At 43.8% G+C, this 17,022-nt stretch overlaps 1 protein-coding gene across 1 annotated transcript in view; it reads right to left on the bottom strand.

The window, feature by feature from the left end:
- Positions 1–17,022, bottom strand: part of WDR25 (WD repeat domain 25) — an 816,010-nt gene that overhangs the window by 295,459 nt on the left and 503,529 nt on the right. The window lies entirely within an intron of this gene.

Genomic DNA, 17,022 nt, shown 5'->3' with positions numbered 1-17,022 from the left:
GTGCAACGTCTGACATGAAGGTATGAAATCCACTGCTGACAGGTGGTGGCGGTAACACAGGCTCATGGGGAATTTCAAGTACAGGGGCCAACGGACTCATCAGGGAAGAAGTGCACAGTCTTTATCAAGATGACGGGCAACAGGTCCTATCATTGATACCATGCACAAGGGCTGGAAAAGAAGCCATCACTTTCAAACTGACTCTTCACCTCGCAACAGGTAAGCCACCTCAAGTGTTTCTATAGCACTAGCCTGCTATAAGAACGTTTCCTGCGTTATCTGATACTTACTGTCTTCAGGATCCTCACTTGACACCGAGTTATATTGTGCCGTTGTGACACTGTACCATACTGAATCTCAGAGAGTCCAGTCCAGGTCTTATAAAACCCATCCTGCTGCAAACTAGTGTTTTCTCAATCTCTAATCCTACACCCAACCTTCCTCTTTTTAGACCCAGGTGCCCCCTTCTATCCTGGAATGTGATACATGGGTAGGACCACCTAGATGGGGGGGGAGGTGGGATAGCCTTGCTGTCCTTCAAAAGTGGTGACAATGGTTGGAAACAAGTCAAAGATCCAGAAGACAGCCTGGAGCTGTAAGCCTAGAAGAAGAGGATGGTGTATGTCTGGTGCAGACAGCAACAGGCTCCTGGCCAGGAAGTGAGGATGGGATGAAAGGCCCTGGAGTTGTGGCGGTCATCCCAAGGAAGTGAGATACCTAGAATCCAAGATGGTCTTACAGTCTTGCAACCCTGCTAGCCAGAACTGACCCAAAACCTTTTACAAGTATATATGTTTGTAAGCTTGGCATTACCAATAGAGTTGAGGACCTTCAGAGAGCACTCCAGTACTAGGAGTCTGGTAAGAACAGATAACCTTACCAAATCATACCATCCCTGACTGTTGGCATTTATAGCTGCCTCTTTCCACACAAATGCTTTCCCTCTATACCTTAGATCGTAAAGAAATGAGCTACGGCTGTGGCTGCTTGGCCTGAATCTGAAACGTCTTCAAACATTAATGTAGACATTGCATTTCAAACTTTTAAGTCACAGTTGAGCGCAGACTCTAAATACCAGTTGCCAAGTCACAACTGATCTAGTGGCTCCAATGGGTGCCCATGACAAAGCAGAGAAGCAGCCACTTGTGCTAAAAACACTGAGCCCTCCAGCCTTGCACAAAGGGCCACAGATTGTCACAGCCAAATGAATACCTTGTGCCATTCAGTCTAACCTCAGTGCCCCACTATCTTTAAAACATAAGATTCGCGAGAGAGCAGTGGACATCCATCCTTGTATCATGGAATGAGACTGGCTATCGGGTCATATGTTTTTGGCACTACGGATCTCTACTGTGTATTATAACGGTATTTAATGGAGTATCTCTGCCATAGAATGCGCTAGGACCTTCGTGTAGTTTTTCATTTACAATACACTTCAAATATACACACAAATGAATTAAACACAGCATTTCATCTTTCTTTCACTGCTGGTAACATATAAATGTGTTTACAATGACAGTGCTACCCTCAGAGCCATTAATCACAACACCAGACAAGCTCACCATTGCAGACTCACCTTAATGCAAGTGTTCATCGATTATTTTTTTCCCTACTGTGTGGAAATAAACATTGCAAACGCACAGCCCAGTCAGCAAAAAGTTACACTGCCCCACACTGCACTTTGTTTCTTTCTTTATATGTCTCGTGAAAACTACTTAATAGTGTCAATGTGCTACAAAAGAAAAGCCCATTTTAAACTGCATGTTCTTAATTTCCTCACAATGAGCTTCGCATTTCAAACTTGATTTATAATAATACACATGGTCGTTTAAAACTCAATTCAAATATTAGCACATTTTTCCTAACAAAAACACACGTTACTCAAAACATTAACAGACATATATGAAGCCTCTGGTAAACAATGAATACTACACAGATAATTCTCAAATGCTCTAAATCGTTCAAAAGAGTAATAAAACCAATAAATCATGTAATATAAAACATTCATAACGAGCAACGTGTAATATGGTCATATATTGCCAAAGAGAGGTTCAGGTGACATTTACGAACCACTCAGCTTTTGGCATCGTGGTTTAGATATATCACCAGAACACCCTGTGATTGCAATATAGGTCCACACTACACAGACCTACTTACTATAGGAAGATCCTCTTTCTGGTTTGCTATTAACTTTGGTGCAGTTTATAAATCTTCACTAAAATCCCCAAAAAACGACATCCGCCTAAGCAACTTTTCGGAAAGTTCACAGTGATCCGTAAAGTGGAGGACGGAAAAAAAAGGGGTAAGGGATTTTTGAACTGCTAAGCTACTTTTATGGTGTCACCTCAACTAGATCATTTGAGGACATGCAGTGTTGGTTAAACAGTAGAATCACTCGACATTCTGGCTCCGAAGGATAGTCGCTTAGACTACTGGATACTTTCCAGGTCTAGGTCACAACTGAGACAGGTAAGCAGCATGAAGCTAGAATATCTGCATACATCTAGAAAGACACGAACTCAAGGATCCTTTTAAACGCATAATGCTAACTACTAGAGGGGTGAAGGCGTAAAGAATGGCAGTCCCGATGCTAGCTCATACTGTATGCTAACATAGGAGAAAAACATGTGGAATAGTACAAACAAGTTCCAAGTGGGTAAACAGTAGTACTGTATCGAAGACACTTTAGCTGGTTCTATATCAGGTGACGTATGTTGGAAACATTATATTTATAGGCCAGCAGTACTGTACATAACACATTCTTACATTTTGCCATTAAAAGTGCTTACGCATACCAATCAGCTATGTTTATCTTTTTAATTAAACCTAGCGTGGACCTCTGTGTTCTTTATTTCTTAACTGTATTGATGTTTGGTTCCTTGTTGCACATAACACCCGTATCTCTTTTCTCTATGGAGTGACTTTCTGATCTGCCCAGCTGCCAAAGGTGAACCAAGTAACCCTCAGGGAAATTAGGCTCTATCTGTGAGCTGGAGTCTGGGCCAAAGTCCAACGAGCCAGTGTCGCTCATTGAGATAACTACATTTCAAATCCAATAAATCATTTGAAATTTGTCTTTTTTCATATGCAATATGATAAACAGAATTTACAAAAGCTTTGGCAAATGATTTCCCGTCTTCCTTAGGTTTGTTGTAAATCAATACAATGCTAGTCGTGAGGCGAATTTCTGTCAAGAGAAATGCAACCAGCTGCCGCAATAAAGACAAGGAATCCATTTCAATGCTTCACTTATGAAGAGAAAAGCTACCAATTACCTGCACAGCTATACCAAAACATTTCCATCGAACAGAGACAGCAACACAGCAAGAGGTACTTTAATCATGGGCTCGTCGTTGATCAACTGAATCCATGTGTGGCAGATGCAAATTTCGGAAACCATCTTTAAGTCCGTTTCTGTTAAGCAGCGCCTACCTAGTTTGACGTTTTCCTATCAGTACAAGGAAATTGGTTTGTGACAACGTTCCCTGCCAGTTCAATTTGTGAGAACATTAGAGAAATACTCTGACAGTGCATCTAAAATGAATTTACAAGAATCTTTTTCAGGGAAACTAATTTAAAATGAATGTAGATTAGATACCACAATTTTACTTCACGTGCATGTAGATTATCCACAATTATATATCAGTAGTAAGAAATGTGATTGTAAAATTCTGGTTTGTGAATATTTTATTTTAGCTAGAGTGAAACCCTGTACTTTAATTGTAATATACGTTTTATTGATTCCCATTTTTTTTGCTGTATTGTAGGATGTAGCCCTCTTTTTTGATAAGCAAATTTTATTGATTTTAAAAACAGAGAAAAACAAATCAACCAGAGCACGGAAATCACAAATATAAGTTCATTCACTTCATCGTTATACCCCCCAATCAAGATCCCTTTAAAAACCCCTGGTAAAAGCTGGAATCCGGTCAATCAGGACCTTCCACAGCCCCCAGCCACTTCCCCCACACTCCACGGCATTTCTTGGCACGCCCCTTCGCTGTAAACATGGCTTTCTCTTGGGTCGCACACCAGTCCACCACTCTTCGCCACTTCTCCAGGGTGGGAGAATTAGGGCTTATCTAGGCCGCTGCAATGTCCTCTTGGCCACCATCATAGCCGTGTTGTAAAACAACTTATCAGACTTGAACCCATCCAGTCCGTCAGTGATTCCCAACAAGGAGTGACGCGAATCATGGGGAACATCCCAGCCTAGCATCTACGTTAATTCTCCCTCAATGGAACCCCAGAACCTCCCCAAGCCGGGGCACGACCAAACCATGTGGAGGAAGTCGGCCGGGACATGCTTGCATCGCGTGCACAACACATCTGGGCGCAACCCCGCTCGCTGCAGGCGCAGGGGGGGTGAGGTACGCTGCATGTAGGTAGTATAACTGAATCAGCTAGAGTTTGGCAGAGACAGGAACTATTCTAGGGGCCCTAAGGGCATTGCGCCAGTCCACATCGTCAAGAGGGCCCACCCATTGATCCCTCAACGTGTCTAGCGATGTGGGAGTGTTATTGACTAGAGTACGGTAAATTTGGGAGACCCCCCTACCCAAGTCGCCTAACAGCGTCTGAGTCTCAGTGGGGCTGTATTCAGGGAGCCTCGTGTCGCCTGTGATGTGTGTGAGGAGGGCATGTCTCAACTGCAGATATTTATAGTGTTGAGAGGAGTGTACAGAGTAACGGGTTTGGAGCTCCCGGAAGGACAACATCTGACCTCTTTGCCACACGTCCCCTAATTGGGAGATACCAATAAGGTCCCATGGTTTGAAACCCCTCAACCTGCTGACTTCCCGAAGCCAGGCCCCCTGCCAAAAGGGGGTGCCCTGGGTCAGCTTCCTCGACCACCCTGTGTGTCGGAGCGAGGCCCGCCATGCTAACAGCACTGAGCGCGTCACCTCAGGAAGTCGACTCAGAAATGGGTTCCCCATATAGCATGGCTTGGACGCCCGATATCCCCAGTTCGCTCAGTTCAAGCCTATAGGCAGGGTCCGACCAGCCCCCATTAAACCAATCGTGCATCACTAATAGGCGTACCGCCAGAAAGTACAGATATAGTTGTGTTGTTCTCATGCCGCCCTCATAAGAGGGAATGTGAGAGACAGACAAAGCCACCCGGGCCCTTCCACCACTCCAGAGCAACTTTGTGATTAGACTGTCCAGTTCCTTTACCAGACCTTGGAATAGCAGAAGGGGGTGTTCTGGAGGACATAAAGGAACCTGGGGAGGATCATCATTTTAAACAAAGCCACACTCCCCAGGGGGTTCAGAGGCAGCTCCCTCCATTTAAGGAGGTCCTCTTTAGCCTTCTTAAGCATGGGGGCCACGTTGAGGGACCAGCCCAGTTTGGGAAGAAGGGTGATCCAGATTCCCAGCTACTTAAAGGACAGCCTCCGGAGCAGTATGGTGGACAGCCACTCGAAGCACTCTCTAGAGAGATGCAGGGGGACGAGCACAGACTTTCCGGGGTTAAGCCGCAGCCCTGCGGCCCGCTCAAAATCGTGCAAGATTCGGAGGCACTGTGGCCCGCAGGAGGCGAGGTAGAACAGGAAAACAAGCACATAATCCGCGTACAGCACAATCTTGTCCGTGTCCGTATGCGGCCATTCCCATCCACGGAGGCGATCCTCAGCCCGCACCAGGGACGCCAAGGGTTCCATCGCCAGGGCGAATAGCAAGGTAGAAAGGGGACATCCCTGCCTAGTGCCCCTGGCGATAGGAAAGGCCTTCGACATCACCCCGTTGACCAGGACTCACACTCTCGGATGGGCACAGAGGACTCGAACCAGAGAACGAAAGTGGGTCCCAAACCCCATCTCGGCCAATACACCCAGTAGATACTCCCAGTCCACGGAATCAAAGTTTTTTTCAAAGTCTATGGACAGGAGTGCCAAGTAAGGGGTTATCAGGTGCCGGTGTGCCAGGGCCGACTGCAATCTTCGTAGACAATGGCGGGTCCCCTGCTGCGGCATGAATCCACATTGATCCGGGTGCACCAATAAGGCCAAATAGTGTTTCAGCCGCTGGGCCAGAATGGTGGCATAGAGTTTGATTTCGGTGTTAATTAGGGATATGGGGCGGTACTCAGCACACGAGCGGGAGGGAGGCTGGGATCTCGGGATAATCACAATGGGGGCGTTGTCCGTCTCCGGCGGAAACGATCCATGGTCTACAGCTTCTTTAAACAAGTTTGCTAGGTGGGGGACCAAAGTGCCTCGATAGGCCGCATAGTATTTCTGTGGCAGGCCGTCCGGGCCCAGGGTCTTACCCGGGGGGACCAGGTTGATCGCTTCCTCAATCTCTTTCAAGGAGATGGGGGCTCTAGGTCCTTCTGGGCCGCCTATTCCAACGTAGGAAGGCGCACTCCACCCCGGTCAAGGAGAGCAGCGACGGTCAGCCCGGGGGTCCGTACAGTGTGCAATTGCCGATAGTACGCAGCAAAAGTATTTGCCATTGCCATAGGAGCACGGTGCACCACTCCAGCTGTGTGGACCACTTCCGGAATGATGCGGTTCGCCCTGGGGTACGTGGCCAGCCTGTGCAGTATCATCCCATTCTTGTCCCCCCCAGCCGTAGACTCTTGCCACCGAGGACCGCCAGAGGAGCTTGGCCGTATCCAAGGATAATTGCTTGATGTCGCCCCGAATAAGGGCCAGTTGTCGAGCCTGGGAGGCGTCCTCTGATATGGATAAAAGCTGCTCCAATCGAAGCGCCTGCACTTCCTTGGCCGTAATTTCCTGCAGCTGCGCTTGCCTCTGGATTTTAAGCTGCCACTTTGCAAAGCCCCTAACGGTCACCTTCCACGTCTCCCACAGGGTACCCGGGGATGCCACCAACCCCTCATTGGTGTCTAAGTATCGGTTGAGATCCTTCCCAATCTCTTTCTTAAAATCTTTATCTTGAAGGAACCAGGCATTCATCCTCCATTTTTGGTGGGCCGCTGGGGGGGGGGGGGGGGGGGGGAGCCTCAGAACATGTGAATACGTACCATGGGAACACGCCCGCTCCACCCACCGGTGATTTGTGGCATTCCGTGATGGCTGAAACAAAAAACAATACACAATAGAACAACATACTGGACAAAACCGTCCAAAACCCAGCCCTCACCCCCACCCTACACTTCAGGAACAGAAGCATCTGTCATCCCCCAATCAACAATAACACCCAGTATACCGGGCGAACAACCAAACTAAAACGCCTGGGAATAGGGAAGCGTGGAGGACCCCTCCTCATGAGCGGATGCTTAATGACAAAGATCAACGGGAGGTTAGAAACAGATCAGGAACTGCATGCCATGTCTGGCCGCAGAGCAGAGCCCGGCGGGCAGAGGACAGCTTAAGCAGGGTCCCTCAGCAGCATCGGGCTACGGGAGAGGTCTGTGTCCGGAAGGTTATTCATGGAGGGCCGGGAAGCTTCAACTCCGTCGTCCTGCCGGCCAGATGAACCTGAGCACCTCCCAGTCGATGCCCCCTCCTCTACCTGGGTGGACTGTCGTGTGTGACCCGGGGGGGAGTCCGATCGAGCCCGCCTCAGATCATGGCGCATACAGAGCGGTTACAGGGAGGCGGAGGAGCGGAGGGAACGGACCAGTGTTACCCGCCCCTCGCCTCTCCCCAATCCACGGCACAGCCCTCGACCCGCAGAGGACGCTCCTCCGTAACCCAGGTCCATGCCTCCATCGGATTGTAGGATTTAGCCCTCTTATTAAAAAATGCACGAGATTTTCTCCCACTGATAACCTCTGAAGAGCAGGGCTAGTTCCTTTTAAAATAGTATATCAGTGATAGGAATTAGTAGAGCACTTCTACAATTCGCGGAAGACATAGACGGCTTTTAGTGGCCCACCTAGCAATTTTAGACCTGATGGGAGAGAACAGTAAGCTAAAAAGGAAAAAATTAAATCTGTCAGTGCCGCGACTAATGTGGTGGCTAAAAGCACATGTCCGCTCAATCTCTCACCCAACAGTTTGACAAACAACATGTCAGAAATCGTTTAATATCTCTGCCTCAGAATTTTAGTGTATTTTAGTGAACTGTAGAATCCAGGCAGCCGTCAGATGTCAATTGCTAGCATTCTAAATTTTCTGACTGGCTAATACTGTGTTGTCATTGGAGCACTTAGGGCTTAAGCCAAACTGTGTATGATAATTTTTGCCTTCAGCAGAAGCCAGAATGTGTTCCACTGTTAAGAATTTGAATGTTTCCATAGGAATAATACGACACACAGTACACAATGTGACCAGCTTGGAACCATGTTAGTGGCATGTTACATTCACACCCTCTGAGTAGGACTCCATCAATTGTTAACTTGTTTGTGCTATTATGTAAGTCACCAAGCCATTTTTAGAACAATCAATCACTGCCGCAAGAAGGGCAGACCAGTCAGACTACTGCTACTGAGGCACACCTACTTTGTATGAAATAACAAGCAAAGTTAGGCACATAAGTCCCTAAAGCTTGAGTCTTCAGCTCACTGAGGAGAGGTTACGGGCATGGAAATAACACCACCCAAGTTGACATAATGGACATCACTACCAAGACATGATTAAAATACTAAATGCAGCATTTCTTAATAATCAATGGTTGCCGCTAGAAGCCCACTGAATATTTAAATAATTAGGCATCATGTAGCAAGCCTTAAAACTCAATAAGGCAATCTACCTAAAAACAAACAAAGTACAAATCTCTGGCAATACCAGATTGTTTCTCAGCAAAAATACACAAAGGCTGGATATCGCCAGAAGCAATTTCAACACTGGCAATGTTCCACTTTTCTCAGGCTTCATTCTAGCAGCTGCAACTAAATAACCAGAGCATGCAGAAAAGCATCTTTGTTTTTATTTCTCAAATCTCGCCTGTTGAACAAATATGACTATGTCAATGCTTATTATTTTCGCCTAAATATCCATTGCAAATGGACACGCATTTGTTATGGCCACCGTTGAATGTAGTGTCTTAAATTTTAAGAAACCCCATTCAAAGATGGATGCATCAGTTGGGGAAATCTTTGAATGGAGTTTCTTAAAGTATAAGTAAAGTCCTTCAAGGATGCCCCCTGTCGACCTATGGAAATATGTTATAAAATGGCCACCGTGGATGCACTACACCTGCTGCAGCCATCTTAGAATGTGATTTCTTAAAATGTAAAAACATGCATTCAAAGATTTATGCAGTGCATATGTGTGCATGCCCATGCAAGGGTAGTCATCTTGAAATTATTTAAAAAAAATTAGGAAGCCCACCTCCGATAGTGCCACCAGTGTTCAAAGCACGAGCGGCTAAGAGGCTTGTAGGCATGCAGCTGTTGAGTGGGTGTTAATAAACAGAGGAGGGAGTAGTGGAGGATAAGATAGAAAGGGACAGAAAATAGTCCCTTACATGCACTGCAATGTAAGGTCTGACATCAGCACTGGATGGATTCATGCTATTAAGGGAAAACATTGCGAGGTCGAAATGCACTAGGGCATGATAAGCACAAGAATAGGGAGCAATGTCATTGAATCAAGAGTAGGGAACTGAGATAAACAACAAAACCTTGCAAACATGCACAAGGCGCTGACCAAAAGCCCACTCCATGTATTGTATTGTTCATAATGAGTCGTTTACAACACACAGCTAAAGCAGTCTCTAGGCAAGACCTAAAAAAGGTTGACCGTTCAACAGCTGCAGAAGCCCTCAGAACACTCCCCCTTTAAGTTTCCTTTCCTACCTTTTTTTCTTCCTAACTTTACTAGTTATCCTCTTTTCTTCTTAAATTTATCAGCTGTCTCTCAACATACTGTCTCTCTTGCCTCATATTGATTTCTGCCTTTCATCTCTGATCCTCCTCCCTCCATCCCTCCCCCCTTCTTATCTCCTGTCCCTCAAGTTTCAAGCATTCTTTGCCCTCTCTTCACTTTTCTCTTTCAAGCTAATATGCTTGTTTCTCTATTATATTCCACTTCCCCCATTCAAAACGTTACATCATAGGTCATTTCTTTTTCCCATTTGCACTTTTGGCCAGCTTTTCCTGCTGGGGTTTCTCTTTCTGACAGGGTACAAACACAGCCGTCAGATTCCTTTAGACTTATTGGCGCAAGTATCTTTATATTAGTTTTAGCTGCCTCGATTTCAAAAGAAATACAGCTAATATTGTTTTCAACATAATGTATGAAAGCCAATAAAGAAGCTGTGCTCTCTCGTTTCTTCGGCCCTCCGGAGAGCGAACATTGTTTAATATTTGTTTTAAATCAATATTTAGATTTTTAACTGTCATTTATGTTTCCAAATTCAAAACTTGTAAAGATGTTAGCATCTGGACCAACTTGAATCATTTTTAGTTTAATGTAAATCTGTCTGCTCATTTTGAAATACTCACAATAAAGGGAAAAGGACCTACTGACAGTAGGGTACATGAACCAAAACCCAAATTATAGTGGTTAGTCTCCAATTAATTGTTGCAAATTTTTTTTTTGCTGGGGCCATGTGGGGGCAACATTGCGCCCTTTTCTACGAAAATAAGTCAAACACACTCAGTTAGTAAGTCTTTCCCCAGTTTTTGATTTACCAGTAGATATGCCCATTTTTTAAATCTATTTCTAATTTTAGGATGCCAGAAAATGCTAATGAAGATCCAGAATAAGGGGAAATGTAAAAAATAAATGTAAGGGTCAGAGTCGTCGGAGCACATCCAATAGAGTGCCTAGTGGGCTATGAGGATGGTAGGAGCAGGCACAGGCAAGGCCAATGATCAGAGATTGCACACAACAGCTTTCTGCACTTAGGGGCAGATTTACTACTTCTGGTGCATCCCTGTTAATCAGCAGGGATGCGCCAGAAGAGTTGCGATGCATCTGCCCACCCGTGCACCATCACTGATGCGCCACATTTACAATGCGGCGCACCGTGGTGCACGGATGGGCAGATGCGTGTCGCATCCCCCATCGGAAAGGCGGCGCATTGCTGGAGTTGCGTCGCAAGCGTGACACAGCTTCAGCAAGGCTCGGGGGTGCCTTATCCCTAACATGCTGCGTCAAACCTTACGCCTGCTTCAAGCAGGCGCAGGGTTTTGATGCAGCATGGCCTGAAAAGTGATTGAGTGAAATCTTGTAGATTTCACTCAGCCACTTTTAGGAGGCGTTCCTGCACTGGAACGCGCCCCCCCCCAGCGCAGGAACGCCTACATGTGGCGCAGAGCTTTACAACGTGACGCATCTCCCAGATGCGTCACGTTGTAAGTACCCCGCACCATGGCGCTGGCTTTGCGCCGTTTCTGGGCCACAAAAGTGACGCATCGGCGGCATAAAAGAGGCGCAAGGGGCTTGTAAATCTGCCCCTTAGTACCCCTGGGAGCATCCTCCATACCACTGTCAACATCTAGATGTTCTCGCAAGATTTGATACAGAATAACATTTTATTTCTCCTCTTAGCAAACTTAGTTCAAAAAGTCTAATAGTTTATGGCTTCTCTGATGTCACCAATGAAGCCCATTATTAACTCATGTGTGATGTCATTGATGATGTAATCTGAACAATACTGAGTAATGTATTTGAGAGCATTATGGTTTCACAACCAACCAAAACCAGAGAACTCTATTGTTTTTTTAGATTTTGGATTGCAACCTTAACTTCCCTTTAACAAAAGTTCTTTCATAAAATATTTATGTTTTATTATAATACACTTTAACTTGTAACCATGGCAGCCAATCACAACATCTTCCAGTGAATTCTGTAGATTGTTATCTCAAAGCACAGGCCTGATACAGGTCATAAAAATACCATGAAACTATAACTTTTGTTCTTCACATTATTTCTTATTTAATAAAAATGCTTAGCATTTCTATTATGTTGTAAAGTATAAATTGTTAATCTGGAGATAGTGATATTTGTTTAAGTGACATTATTAGACTAGATTTGCGGCTGTATTAAAAAGCTATAATTAGAAATCATGCTATAAATATTTGCTTCTCAAAAGAAAACTAACCAGGCCTTGGCTGCTTCACTTAATGTACTGCCGTTGACCATCGACAACTCTTCACAACAGGAGATTACTGCACTATGTTACAATGCAACAGACACAATTATGTAACCAAAAGCCATCGCTCTCACAGACTCATGGCTACATTGAATCGTGACCAGTCTGGGAAGTAGTAGCATTCGTCACGGTGTCAAAATTTAGCACGTAGGTTAGTTATGTAGGATAATGTCGGAGCAACGAATGTACCAGATTTATTTATTTATAGGCTTGTATAGCGCCTGAATCACCCCCGAAGGGATATCTCTGCGCTGCAGAACATGCAAGATACCTTCTTATTATCAATAGTCGTGTCAGTGACGTAGCAAGAGGGGGCGGACCGCCACGAGCGACGCAAGTTTTGGGGGCAGCGGCCTCCCCCCGCTCATAAACTGAAGCCATCGCAGGCAGTAGCCACCTGGGAATAACCAGCACCCCAACCCTGCTCTTACACGCCGCCGCGGGTGGCAACCGCTGGGCTTGCACTGAGCAGCCAAAGGTCTGGCTACGCTACTGCGTCGTGTTATACAACTCGCGCACAATCCCAGACAGAATGTAATGAACAAATGGATAATTCACTAAATGGGTGAACATATGTAGAACATATAAATGTTTGGGCTATGCATTACTGAACTGGAAAATGTGGTAGCATGAAGCAGCAATTCCAAGATTCAGTGAAAATTCTAAAAATGTCTCACAAATGTAGGATGTCCCACCCATCCCTTAAGAGAAGAAAAACTGTAACTGTGCTACAATAGTTAGGTATATAATCTGTATATTTAAATAACAACGGTAGGTACATTTCTAAATTAAATCCCTGGTATTACAGGCAAATAATATACAATGGTTTCTAGAAAATGTGTAAGGCTGGGGGACTTCCAAAGAAATGTGACGGTTCTACAATTTCATCATCCACAAGTTCCAAATATAGTAATAAGTAACTGAAAGATGGCCAGTCAACCCTTGAAAACGGCCATATACAGCACAAGAACACGTGTCGCCCTGTTTTAGTAACATTTGACCTGATTGAGCTATAAATAATGTTTAGGGTAAAATCTGAGGTTAATGCAACTGATGATGGATTACATAGCGAATGGGGCAAATCCATAATTGTGCAGAAAATGCTGCAGAATAACATAATTCCAGTATCACTGCATATATCAGTCAAGCAAACAACTGGCTTGAACCTAGGCTGGCTGTGTTTCCGAATTTTGATTCTCTGCCCAGAGGAATCATGGGGAAAGAGTCAGGAATCACCTCACTGATTGAGTTTGAACCACCAGCCTCTTAGGAGTAGGATGCTGAGCCAAGAAATCAGGGTCACCCAGTATCCATCAGTGGCATCTGGCATGCTGCCTGTTCAATGGTGGGCATGAATAAGACTTTGCCCATGTGCCCATCATTATATATCAGTCAGCACTTTTTTAAAGGGGAACAAGGACTCAGAGGTAACCTGTCCAGGTTGCAAGACCTCTGTAAGGAAGTTAGTTTTAGCCTCCACATATGAGAGTTATAGATCCAAGACCTCCACTGCACGTCGAATGACTAAAGCAAAGAACGCACTTTACTCTGTTGATGGCCCTGGGATAGAAATTAACTCAGTATCAGGGGATGAATCAATCAAACTGGCCTCCTGCAGGTCTATGTGCAAATAGTTGCCATCGTAGTGCAGGGATAATACAATCCGATCATCAGCATTGCCATCTCCAAATAGTGGTAGACTCTGATCAGAGTCTGAATGAAAAAACTGGTAGACCTTCTGAGGGCGAATGTGTGGCAGGGAGAGTGTTCTGTCAGAATCAGTTTGGATTGGTACCTGGCACATCAATGTGGATTCCATATGCAACCTTGGTCGAGTACAATAGGAGTTTGACCCGGAGTCAGACACTCAATACAGTAAAGCATCTTCCTGCAGCTTTAATACCGATGTTGAAGGGACTAGTGCGGATTTTGCTGCCGTAAAGGAAGTCGGCACCGGCCAGTATGGAATTCGAAGCAGGTTCCCAGAGCACAGGCAGCTCAGTGGATGGATCTGCCAGTGGTAAACAGACTGGTGGCCTCAACAGATCCTTGGGGTTGAAAGACATGCCAAAGAAAACCGGGGGAGTGCAAAAGAAGCATAAAGAGATCTTCCTAAATGCCTCGATTTGTTGCAATGTCACTCATGATCAGGGGAATTCATGATGCACCAGGACCAATTGTAGTGGCAACTCCTCAGAGGATCAGGAGCGAGACTGGGTGGCTCGTTGACATCTTTGCGACTTCTCTGAATATTTGTTTACGACAATTCCTGTAAATCTTGGGGTCAATAGAGTGGCCATAGTGCCATTGAACACTGGTTTGAAGCTTCTTCGAGAAACAATCTTGCAAAAAGTTTGTAAAATGACAATGAAAAAAAAAAGAAGAGTTCAGGTCTGCTTCTGAAGGCAAAGAAAGAACAGTACTGACAGTGAGTAGGGGTTGTGTCTATATCACATCCACTTTGCCATTTCTGGGGTGGAACAAAGTCAACACGGAGCTGCATGATGCCACTACTGGCATGCAGGAGCACTACTGTGAAAAGCTTTCGGATCCAGTCTGGTATCTGGGGATTATTCTAAAGGCGAGGAATTTGCGGTTAGAAGAATTCATCAGAAAATGTAATCATGGATGAAGTTTGGCAGCTGGCAAGCAAGAACAATGTCTCCAAAGTGCCCATAGAGAATTATACAGCAAGTAATTATGCACAGCAAGCTCGCATGGAGATGTTAAACGCCTTCTTGACCAAATGAACAACAAGACGTTACTTACCTTTGGTAATGATGTTTCTGGTGGATGCTCTATGTGGTACACAGTCAAAATATCGAGTTGAAAATTTCGACCTACCAAAATATCGTGTTTAAAATTTCGAAGGTACAGAATATCGATGTCAAGAATATCGTAGGACAGAATATCGACCCTGAGGTAAGTAATATCGAATTCATTTATATCGATGTAAGTAATATCGAAGTTAGTAATATCGATAGCATATATATCGATGTAACTAATTTCGATGTTATTAATATCGATATTTGTATTATTTTTTAGATTTTTATTATGTATGTGTTATATGTTTTTGTAAAGTATATAAATTAATTTATATTATATGTGTATTATTTTTATATATTAATAAATTTATTTTTAAGTAAATTATATGTTTTAGTACCGGAGCGGGTTGTGGATTTATAGGGGAATAGGGTGGGAAGTACTTTAATTGTAATAATTAATTGGTAATTAATTATTTTAATTGATAAATTAATTATTTAATTGTAATTAATGTTAATTTTATTAAATGTTATGTTTCCGTACCAGAGCGGGTTGTGGGTTTATAGGGGAATAGGGTGGGAAGTAATTTAATTGTAATTAATTATTTTTTTAATTTAATTATTAATTGGCAATTAATTATTTTAATTGATAAATTAATTATTTAATTGGTAATTAATGTTAATTATTATTAAATGTTATGTTTTAGTACAAGAGTGGGTTGTGGGTTTATAGGGGAATAGGGTGGGAAGTAATTTAATAGTAATTATTAATTGTCAATTAATTGTTTTATTTGATAAATTAATTATTTAATTGGCAATTAATGTTAATTTTTATTAAATGTTACGTTTTTGTACCAGAGCGGGTTGTGGGTTTATAGGGGAATAGGGTGGGAAGTAATTTAATTGTAAATAATTACAATTTTTTATGTGTAATATATTTGGTAAATGTTTATAAATTGGCATTCCCTACTGTTGAACCCTTTGGAGTTGGAATAGTAATTTTTCTCCCTACGCTATCCAACGCTTTCCCTACTGTTGCACCCTCTGAAGTTGGAATAGTAATTTTTACCCATATGCTATCCAACGCTTTCCCTACTGTTCCACTCATTGGAGTTAGAATAGTAATTTTTACCCATACGCTATCCAACGCTTTCCCTACTGTTCCACTAACTGGAGTGGGAATAGTAATTTTTACCCACCCGTTATCCAACGTTTTCCCTACTGTTGCACTCTCTGGAGTGGGAATAGTAATTATTACTCTTACGCTATCCAATGTTTTCCCTAATGTTGCACTCATTGGAGTGGGAACAGTAATTTTTACATACCCGCTATCCAACGCTTTCCCTACTGTTCCACTCACTTGAGTTGGAATAGTAATTTTTACCCACCCGCTATCCAACGTTTTCTCTACTGTTGCACTCTCTGGAGTGGGAATAGTAATTTTTACTTTTACGCTATCCAACGCTTTCCCTAATGTTGCACTCTCTGGAGTGGGAATAGTAATTTTTCCCCCTACGCTAGCCAATGTTTTCCCTACTGTTGCACCCTCTGGAGTTGGAATAGTAATTTTCCCACCTACTCTATCCAACGCTTTCAATACTCTTGCACCCTTTGGAGTTGGAATATTATTTTTTACCCATACGCTATCCAATGCTTTCCCTACTGTTCCACTCACTGGAGTTGGAATAGTAATTTTTACCCTTACGCTATCCAACACTTTCCCTAATGTTGCACTCATTGGAGTGGGGATAGTAATTTTTCTCCCTATGCTATCCAACACTTTCCCTACTGTTGCACTCTCTGGAGTGGGAATAGTAATTTTTCCCCCTACGCTATCCAACGTTTTCCCTACTGTTGCACCCTCTGTAGTTGGAATAGTAATTAGCCAATCTACGCTATCCAACTCTTTCCATACTGTTGCACCCTTTGGAGTTGGCATAGTAATTTTTACTCTTACGCTATCCAACGTTTTCCCTAATGTTGCACTCATTGGAGTGGGATTAGTCATTTTTACATACCCGCTATCCAATGCTTTCTCTACTGTTCCACTCACTGGAGTTGGAATAGTAATTTTTACCCACTCTCTATCCAATGCTTTCCCTACTGTTGCACTCTCTGGAGTGGGAATAGTAATTTTTACTCTTACGCTATCCAACGCTTTCACTAATGTTGTACTCATTGGAGTGGGAATAGTCATTTTTACATACCCGCGATCCAACGCTTTCCCTACTGTTGCACTCAC

This window comes from Lissotriton helveticus, chromosome 9, assembly GCF_964261635.1.
Source record: "Lissotriton helveticus chromosome 9, aLisHel1.1, whole genome shotgun sequence".
In the NCBI taxonomy this organism is placed as follows: domain Eukaryota; kingdom Metazoa; phylum Chordata; class Amphibia; order Caudata; family Salamandridae; genus Lissotriton; species Lissotriton helveticus.
Note: the sequence above shows the minus strand (reverse complement) of the source record. Positions and strands in the feature narration are given on the sequence as shown.